Here is a 9951-nt window from a genome sequence, read left to right as displayed (position 1 = left end):
AGAATCATGATTTCAAAACTTGAAATAAAATACTAGAAGTCATAGTTTAGACTGCTGTCAAGGCTACTTATATAATTCTAGTCTCCCAACGGGCTTCTTGAATTTGAAGAAAAATTAATAAGAAAATAAACAAATAAGTAAGCAAGGTAGTGAGTTATCTTTGCTTTTAGAAATGCCAATAATTCTACCTTCATATTATTTTACTTTTACTTTACGAATGGAAGACTATAGTCAGGTCAGGCGTATTCAGCCACAGGTGTTATTTGCAGATTTTACATAAGGACTGTAAAAAAATATCTATAACAACAACAACAACAACAACAACAACAATAATAATAATAATAATAATAATAATAATAATAATAATAATAATAATAATAATAATAATAATAATAATAATAATAGACAACTAAGCGGAGAAGACAACCACCAAGAGATCTCTGAAGCCAAACCAAGTAAGAGACTTTGGGAAAACATATGAAAAAATCTGGTACCACGCAACAAACATGCAAAATGGCACTGGAAGTCAAGGAAGAAGAAACAGGGAGAATAATAAAAAGGTTCACAGAGATCACGACAGACACAGACACCAACTAAAGAAAATGCCAGACTGCAAACCCCAAGGTCCCGATGAAGTCCATGGACACTGGCTCAAAAACATCAGTGCCCTACACCCATGAATAGCAGAACAACTCCAGCATTGTATATTAAATCACCACGCAGCCAAATGGATGACCACAGGAACATTCTTAGTACAAAAAGATAAGAGTAAGGGAAATATAGCCAGTAACTACAGGCCTATCACTTGCCTACAAATAATGTGGAAGTTATTAACACTTATCATCAGTGGAAGGCTAAATAACTACCTACAGGTGACAAGCACCCCGCCCCCCCCCCCCCCCACGCTGCAAAAGGTGGTGTAAGGGGCTCAAAAGACCAGTTCCTGATAACCAAAATGGTAATGAAGAACAGGAGAAGGAAAGCCAACCTAAGCATGGCTTGGATTAACTATAAGAAAGCCTTCGAAATGATACCACACAAAGGGCTCATAACATGACTGAAACTCTATGGGACAGAGGAAAACACCATCAGCTTCCTCGAAAATGCAATGCCCAACTGGAATACAGTACTTACAAGGCAGAAGAGGGATGCTGGGTACCAACCCAAGAAAAGAGAGAACATAATTATTCATCTGATGTTCATAGACAACATCGTATGGTAAGAACTTCAAGTAAATAGATACCTTGATCCAGACTGTAAAGACTATATCTGGGGACATTAGGATGGAGTTTGGGATAGAAAAATTTTCCTTACTTAACATACAAAAGAGCAAAGTAACAGGACTGAAGGGATAAACCTGCCAGATAGGAGCAACAGCAAACACATAGATGAGACGGGATATAAATACCTAGGAATAATGGAAGGAGGAGATATAAAATACCAAGAGATGAAGAACAAGAACAAGAAAGAATATATGCAGACTCTCGAAGATACTCAGGTCAAAACTCAGCGTCGGAAATATGATAAAAGACATAAATACATGAGTAGTGCCAGCAATCAGATAGAGTGCAGGAATAGTCAAATGGACGATGCAGAATTCCGCAGCATAGACCAGAAAACTAGGAAACATGACAATACACAAAGCACTGCACCCAAGAGCAAATACAGAAAGACTATACATAACACGAAAGGAAGGAAGGAGAGGACTACTAAGTATAGAGGACTGCATCAACATCGAGAATAGAACACTGGGACAATATCTGAAAACCAGTGAAGACAAGTGGCTCAAGAGTGCATGGGAAGAAGGACTGATAAAAGTAGACGAAGACCCAGAAATATATAGAGACAGGAGCATGACAAAAAGAACAGAGGACTGGCACAACAAACAAATGCACAGACAATAAATGAGACGGACTAAAGAACTAGCTAGCGATGACACGTGGCAATAGCTACTGAGAGGAGGGCTCAAGAAGGAAACTGAAGGAATGATAACAGCAGCACAGGATCAAGCCCTAAGAACAAGATATGTTCAAATGATGATAGATGGAAATAAAATATCTCTCATATGTAAGAATTGCAATAAAAAAAAATGAAACCATAAACCATATAGCTACCGAATGTACGGCACTTGCACAGTATCAGTACAAAAAGATGTATGATTCAGTGGCACAAGCCCTCCATTGGAGGCTGTGCAAGAAATATCAGCTATCTTGCAGTAATAAGTGGTCATAGAAAATGACCAGGTAATCTTCTTTGGGACCATTGTATCAGAGCAGATAGGGTGATACCTGCAAATAGACAAGAAGTGATATTGAATGACAAAATCAAGAAGAAAGTATCACTCATTGATATCGTGGTACCATGGGACTCCTGAGTTGAAGAGAATGAGAGGGTGAGAGGGAAAAAATGGATAAGTACCAAGACCTGAAAATAGAAATAAGGATATGGGATATCTTAGTGGAAATTGTAACCATAATCATAGAAACACTAGGCGCGCTCCCAAAATCCCTGAAAAAGAATTGAGAAAAACCACAGGCTGAAGTAACCACAGGACTCATGCAGTAGAGTATGATCCTAGGAACGGGCACATAATTAGAGAATTGATGGGCTCCTAAGGAGGCAGGATGCAACCCGGAACCCTACACCATAAATATCACCCAGTCGAAAGACTCGTAGAATAAAAAGAAATGAATAAAATAATAATAATAATATTATTAATAGGGTTGCTCTGGACTCTAGGCCTATGCTATTGGCCATATAACTCTTTGTCTTATGTGGTTGTGCAGCAGGGTCCCTCATATCCTGGGAAGGCTTTTAAATATTTCTCCTTTATTATATTGTTTAACCATCTATAAACTGTTGTTTCGTCGATGTATATATATATATATATATATATATATATATATATATATATATATATATATATATATATATATATATATATATATATTCATAGAGAGAATCTGGTGAAGTAAGCTTCAGTAGAGATACAGTTTTCCTGTAGCTGTTGGGTAGCTCTAACCATATTTAACAGATGATTTGCTAGGGAGAGTGACCCCGTGAGACTGTCAGTTGATGTCGGGTTAGACCCCGCAACTACTACATTTTCGGCATATCCGTTACATTTAATTCATTACTATGGTAGCTAAAAAGTAAGTTTTATTGAGTTTTTATGATTTCTTCATCTTCACCATAGTTAAACACTATTGTGTTAATTTTCTGATAATGATCTACTGTAGGTGATATTTTGCTAAAAATATAGCATTAATATTTTAAAACTATTCTAATGAACTCTATCTTTTAGAGAGCAAAATTTCCAAATGTTTCGTCCTAGGAACCAAAGACTATATACTGAAGGAAGATAGGAAGGCTCAGGCTTTTAATTAACACACAAATATGTGCGCTATGAAAAGATGCCAGATACTCCCATGCGAAACGAATGGCTCGATCTGTTGAGCGAGCAACCAAACATTCAGAGCGGTAATGCTTACGGGTATATAGGATGGAATTCGATTGTAAATTTTGCGACATATTTGTTCATAATTTGCATTACTATGTCAGTATATTTTACTCATATATTCATGATATTCTTAACTTTTAGGTAACTAAATTGCAAATTATGTTTCTCAGTCTATTTTTCAGAAATTCAATAGCTATATCTCTTATGATTTAGTTAATTTTCTGGCAAATTTAAGTATTGTACAGTATATTACAACCATTTTTAAATGTTCTATACAATACCACATTCGAATAAATTAAAACATACTGTATATCTGATTTGTTAAACTTAGCCACAAATGCTTATGTGTAGGCATAGATTTAATTACAGTTTGTAGGCCACTGTAAGATGGAGAGATATCAGGTGTATAAAAACACAATTGTATTTTTTTATTGAAATGGAAAAGCATGATGCACTCATGTATAGTTAAGTATTATAAACTAATAAATGTATAAATGTACAATCAGAAGGATCAAAATAACACAAAATTGTATCACACACAAAAATAATCAAAAGGGGGTTGGAAATAGAAATAAGGTAGCATACAAGCCAAAAAAAAAAAAAATGAAAAACAAAAGAGATTTACTGTGGATGCCTTGCCTTAATCTTACATCCAATATCAGTGGGGCTTACTCATTAGCAGCACATACTGCATGTATTATACTGTTTGGACTCACCGTTCTTTGTCATTAGGAAACCTGTGAAATACCAAATGAGTATCGGTTTCTTTTTGTTTATGGCGCACAACACACTTGTGTGACTTCTTTACTGTCGGCGTCATGCTTTCGTTTGAGTCAACTGTCAAATTCTGAATATAAACAGACGACAAACGATGTATACCTACAACGCCATCTGAAATCGGAGCAACCAACTATTGTGTTCACTTTGGAGTTGACAACTGGATAGGTACGGTGGGTCGTTTGCGACCCCGAGCGTCAAAAAAAAACAGGTTTTTCTCACGTGACTCACCCCCGTGACTGAATTTGTGGGTGATCGACCTGCAGGAGGTGTCTCCCCTACACGCTCTAGTAGTGTCCAGATGTGCATTGCTGTAGCTGTACTCCTTCCCCGATTTCTGAGACGCGTCGGGGTCGTTCGCGTCCGAGTTTACCCTTCTAGGGTAGTTTGCATAATTATCAAAGTTATTACGTATTATGAAATTGTCGTAGAATGGTGCAACTTGTATAGGTTATCAGTTGTGGAAAGTCTTGTTGGATTGTTTGGCTACCATGTGCATGTTTTTTTTTTTAGTTAAAATGTCGTTCATCACCACGAGGACCATTTTACCGCGAGTGCCCCTTTTTCATTTTTTTTCATTTTTTTGCCAAGTCATTTTTCCGTAAGATATTGCCAAATAGTGTCGTAAAACTTTTGCTTGTTTAGTGTTGGAAAGTGTGTCTAGATGATCTGGCTACCCATGCATGACTTTGTTTATGTCAGATACGACGTAGTTATTGGTATATTGGGTATTTAACTGCGGTTACCAATTTCTGTTTTTTTTTCAATATTTGTAAAAATTACTACGTAGTAAGGAATTGCCGTATATTATTCATTTTTTTTTTCATGTTTATGTGTTAGAAAGTGTGCCTTGATGGTTGGGCTAACACGTGCATGTCTTTTTTTTTATCTGAGATGTCGTATATTAGAATGTCGGGCATTTTACCGCGAGTGTCCCTTTTTCATTTTTTTTCATTTTTTTGCCAAGTCATTTTTCCGTAAGATATTGCGAAATAGTGTCGTAAAACTTTTGCTTTTTTAGTGTTGGAAAGTGTGTCTAGATGATCTGGCTACCCATGCGTGATTTTGTTTTTGTCAGATACGACGTAGTTATTGGTATATTGGGTATTTAACTGCGGTTGCCAATTTCTGTTTTTTTTCAATATTTGTAAAAATTTACTACGTAGTAAGGAATTGCCGTATATTATTGATTTTTTTTCATGTTTATGTGTTAGAAAGTGTGCCTTGATGGTTGGGCTAACACGTGCATGTCTTTTTTTTTATCTGAGATGCCGTATATTAGAATGTTGGGCATTTTTCCGCGAGTGCCCCTTATTATTTGTTTTGCATTTTTTTGCTTAGTCATGTTACCGTAAGGAATTGGCAAGTAGTGTCGCAAAACTTATATTTTTATAGTGTTGGAAAGTGTTTCTAGATGATCTGGCTACCCATGCTTATTTTTTTTTTAGCCAGATATGGCGTATATATAAGTATGTGTTCGATTTTCCTGTGATTGCCATTTTTTCGTTTTTTCCCATTTCTTTCAAAATTACTTCGTACTAAGGAACTATCACAGAGTAATATTTCATTTATATGTTTATTTGTCGGAAAATATGCCTTGATGGTTTGCCTAGCACGTGGCTGAAATTTTTTTTTTCTGAAATGCCGTATATTAGAATGGCCATTTTTCCACGAGTGCCCCTTTTTATTTGTTTTGCATTTTTTTGCTTAGTCATGTTACCGTAAGGAATTGGCAAGTAGTGTCGCAAAACTTATAATTTTATAGTGTTGGAAAGTGTTTCTAGATGATCTGGCTACCCATGCCTATCTTCTTTTTTTTAGCCAGATATGGCGTATATATAGGTATGTGTTCGATTTTCCTGTGATTGCCATTTTTTCGTTTTTTCCCATTTCTTTCAAAATTACTACGTACTAAGGAACTATCACAGAGTAATTATTCATTTAGATGTTTATTTGTCGGAAAATGTGCCTTGATGGTTTGCCTAGCACGTGGCTGAATTTTTTTTTTCTGAAATGCCGTATATTAGAATGTTAGCCATTTTTCCTCGAGTGCCCCTTCTTATTTGTTTTGCATTTTTTTGCTTAGTCATGTTACCGTAAGGAATTGGCAAGTAGTGTCGCAAAACTTATATTTTTATAGTGTTGGAAAGTGTTTCTAGATGATCTGGCTACCCATGCCTATCTTTTTTTTAGCCAGATATGGCGTATATATAGGTATGTGTTCGATTTTCCGGTGATTGCCATTTTTTCGTTTTTTCCCAATTCTTTCAAAATTACTACGTACTAAGGAACTATCACAGAGTAATGATTCCTCTAGATGTTTATTTGTCGGAAAATTTTGTTTACTTTTTTTTTGATTGAATATCATCAAATTATTTTAGCTAAAATATTGTTTTACATTTTTTTTTTCGATTTTATTTCCCTTCAAAAAAATTTTTTTGGGTCAGAATTTTAATTTTATAGTCGTAAAATAATCGACAATTATCCAGCAACCCACCATACAATTTTTATGCATATCCAATAATAATTAGATTAGTAAATAACACCTTGAAATTGACATACCCTTCCTACATTTCAAGTGGCAGATTAGGGAGTCTGAGTCAGTGTGGTTGGCGGCCATTTTGTGGACATATCCGAAGCGTAAGCTGCCCTATCTATATATATTCTTGTTCCCTATAGAATTTGTGATATTTTGGTATATTTTTACCTGCATAAATATCATATTATATATTAAATATATGTATTTTTTTACGGAATTTCTAAGAACTCAAAAAATTACCTTTAGATATGGCCCCTGATATAAATGTAATTTACAAAATAATGAAGATTTTTTTACATATTTCTATTTTAGGATAACATATGTTTATTCCCTAAAAAAATTAGCCACTTCCTATTTCATTTGGGTACCCAAAAAAATTCATGAAATTTGGACAAATTTTTTTGGCCAAAAAAAGTTACCCTTTTTTTCTCATTTCAGATCTTCACCTCCATGGGTCTGACTTCATCCAAAATACATCAAGATGTGTCCTAAACATTCAAGAATCAATTCCTAAAAGGATTTGTGTATATATGTATAAACTTTTTTTTTATGAATTTTTATGTCAGGTCTTTTTTTTTTTCTACTTAATTTTTTAAAATATTTATAATAAATAGTTTTTCTGCAGATGAGTAGTATTTATCTATACAGTTGTTTTAAGCATTCATTGAAGTTTTTTTTGGCAAAAGAAAAAAGGAGGTTACTGCAAAAACTGATTTTTCAAGAATTTTTTTTGGCGTCGGGGTCGTTCGCGTCCGAGTATACCCTTAAAGGGGTGTCCGAGGACCGTACCTATCCAGGGTTAACATTCTATTTTGAGCCTTCCTATCTTCCTTCAGTATATAGTCTTTGCTAGGAACCTAGACTCATTAGAAATGTGAGGAGTGTGAGAGTTGCCAGTTAGTGACTCTCGAACTCAAATCACTGAGATCCGGTATCACGAGTTTTACGGCATACTGCACCATTGAGTTGTAACGTTGCTAATTACTTTATTAAGTCACATTGTTGCCTTACACATCAAAAACAGTGAATTTAGGCTGCGAGGATCATACCAGAGACAGTAAAAGAAGGGCAAGAAAAACTACCTTTTAAAAAAACCTGAGCAACCTGGTCAGCACCATCTATTGCCGACAAGCGCAGCTAATTAACGAAAAAACTCCACAGGAATTGGTAAGTCTGAGGGTTCATATGTTACAATAACAGTTATTCAATAACTGGCCTATTATTAATCATCTAGTGATATTCCATAAATTCATATTAAATTGTATTGATCATTAGAATCTCTATATTAATTTTCATAACTAGATAGCTTATTGCCGTTTCCTTTATTTTCTTATAATATGAGGATCATCTTTTTTTACACAAGAGGAGTTAACATGAAATTTATTACTTATTTGTAATATTTATTGCTACCATTAATCACCTGCTGCATATAGCACCTTTAGATTCACACATCTACAAAATGCTAGTAAAGGTTAGGCTATATATTTAACGTATATATAATGTTGCAAATATAACTTATGGAATATGTGGAAGGCGCGCGTCCAAAATAGGATCTGCGCTGAAGACTAAGCTATAGGTAGGGAGATTGGTAGTGGGTGGTCTAATGATTGTCTTTTGCTTGTTAACAGTAAAATTTTTCTCATATCATCCAGAGATATGTTCAGGAAAATTGCCTAATTGATAACGTCTCTGCCAGTCTGGGGTTTGAGTCCTGCTCTGACTCTCGTTAGTACCATTAGTGTCTGCAACCTTACCATCCTTGTGAGCTAAAGTTGGAGGGTTTGGGGGAGCCTATAGGTCTACTGCTGAGTCATCAGTAGCCACTGCCTGGCCCTCCCTGGTCCTAGCTTGGGTGGGGAGGAGGCTTGGGCGCTGATCATATAATATATGGTCAGCCTCTAGACCATTGTCCTGCTTGCTAGTGCAATGTCACTGTCCCTTGCCTCTGCCATTCATGAGCGACCTTTAAACCTTTAATGTGATATTTGTGTAAATATATGATACTTCAACAACTAGCGAAACTGTAATTAGCTATAAGAAATGGACAAGTGCTGGTTTGTTTGGTATTTTTCTCTTTATGGGACTAGGGCATAATAGCTTACATATCGGTGGATTAAAATGTGAAGTATGTTTTTCACTCTAAAGTCCATTGTTTTCATTTGGGAGACTGAATGGAACTTATTGCTCATGCATCTTTTCCCATGGTTTGGTGAGCTTTCTATGCATTTACATTGACCTATTTCTCAGGTGTATTTTTTTAAAACCAATTAACAAATGTACAAGTACTTCATAAGTTCCCTTCCCCTTCAGTTTCAACTTAACCGCCATCACATAAAGACATATACTAGAGGGAACTTATGAGATGTACACAAATCTATTTCAAAATGCAGTGTAATTTCATTCATGTTAGCAATTGATTATGAAGGAAATTCTCTAAGCTTAGTGCAAAGCTATTGTTACGCATGTGAAATTAAAAAATAACCGCGAAATAATGCTTCAAAGGCTCGATTCTGACTTAATTTTTCAGGAATGCCAGCACATTTTTACTGCAAAGCTTCTGTAAAGGTTTCCAAGATAAAAAAAAAAAAAAAAAGATAAAAAAAAAAAAGGAAACATTTTTGTCAATCATAAGGTAAGGAATTATTTGTGATTCACTTTCCCATAATATTATGATTGTTTTTGTGATTTAATTTTAGTTTGTGCATTGGGAAGTGGGTCCTGTGAAGAATTTTCTTCACTCTTCTTCTTTTAATCGTATTTTTAGCTCTCTTCTACTAATACTATAGCTACCCCTTAACCATTCTCTCCTACATCTAGTTTTCTTTAACGAAACTTAGGGAGAACTAATCTAAACTTGTTGACAGTGGCGCACGCCATGCTCGTGACGTCACAGCGTAGATACGCACGTTAGAGGGCCTTAGTGTAACCCCAGCGTATGTTGGTTCTTTCCTTAAACTACATGGGTCGAGATTAAATTCCTAAACTGCACATTTTATATAAATTCCAATACTGCTGAATTAATGCATCTTATATTTCTCAATACCAATTAAGGTTTGTTAAATTTAAGATGTATGCCCATCGTACCAGTCCATTGCTAATTAATCATTTTAAATATTAATTTTTAGCAAGCCAGAATAGGTAGGATTATTGTATATATAACCTCCCTCAGAGCAGC

This window comes from Palaemon carinicauda, chromosome 13 (genome assembly GCF_036898095.1).
Source record: "Palaemon carinicauda isolate YSFRI2023 chromosome 13, ASM3689809v2, whole genome shotgun sequence".
In the NCBI taxonomy this organism is placed as follows: domain Eukaryota; kingdom Metazoa; phylum Arthropoda; class Malacostraca; order Decapoda; family Palaemonidae; genus Palaemon; species Palaemon carinicauda.
This window is presented reverse-complemented; position numbering follows the sequence as displayed.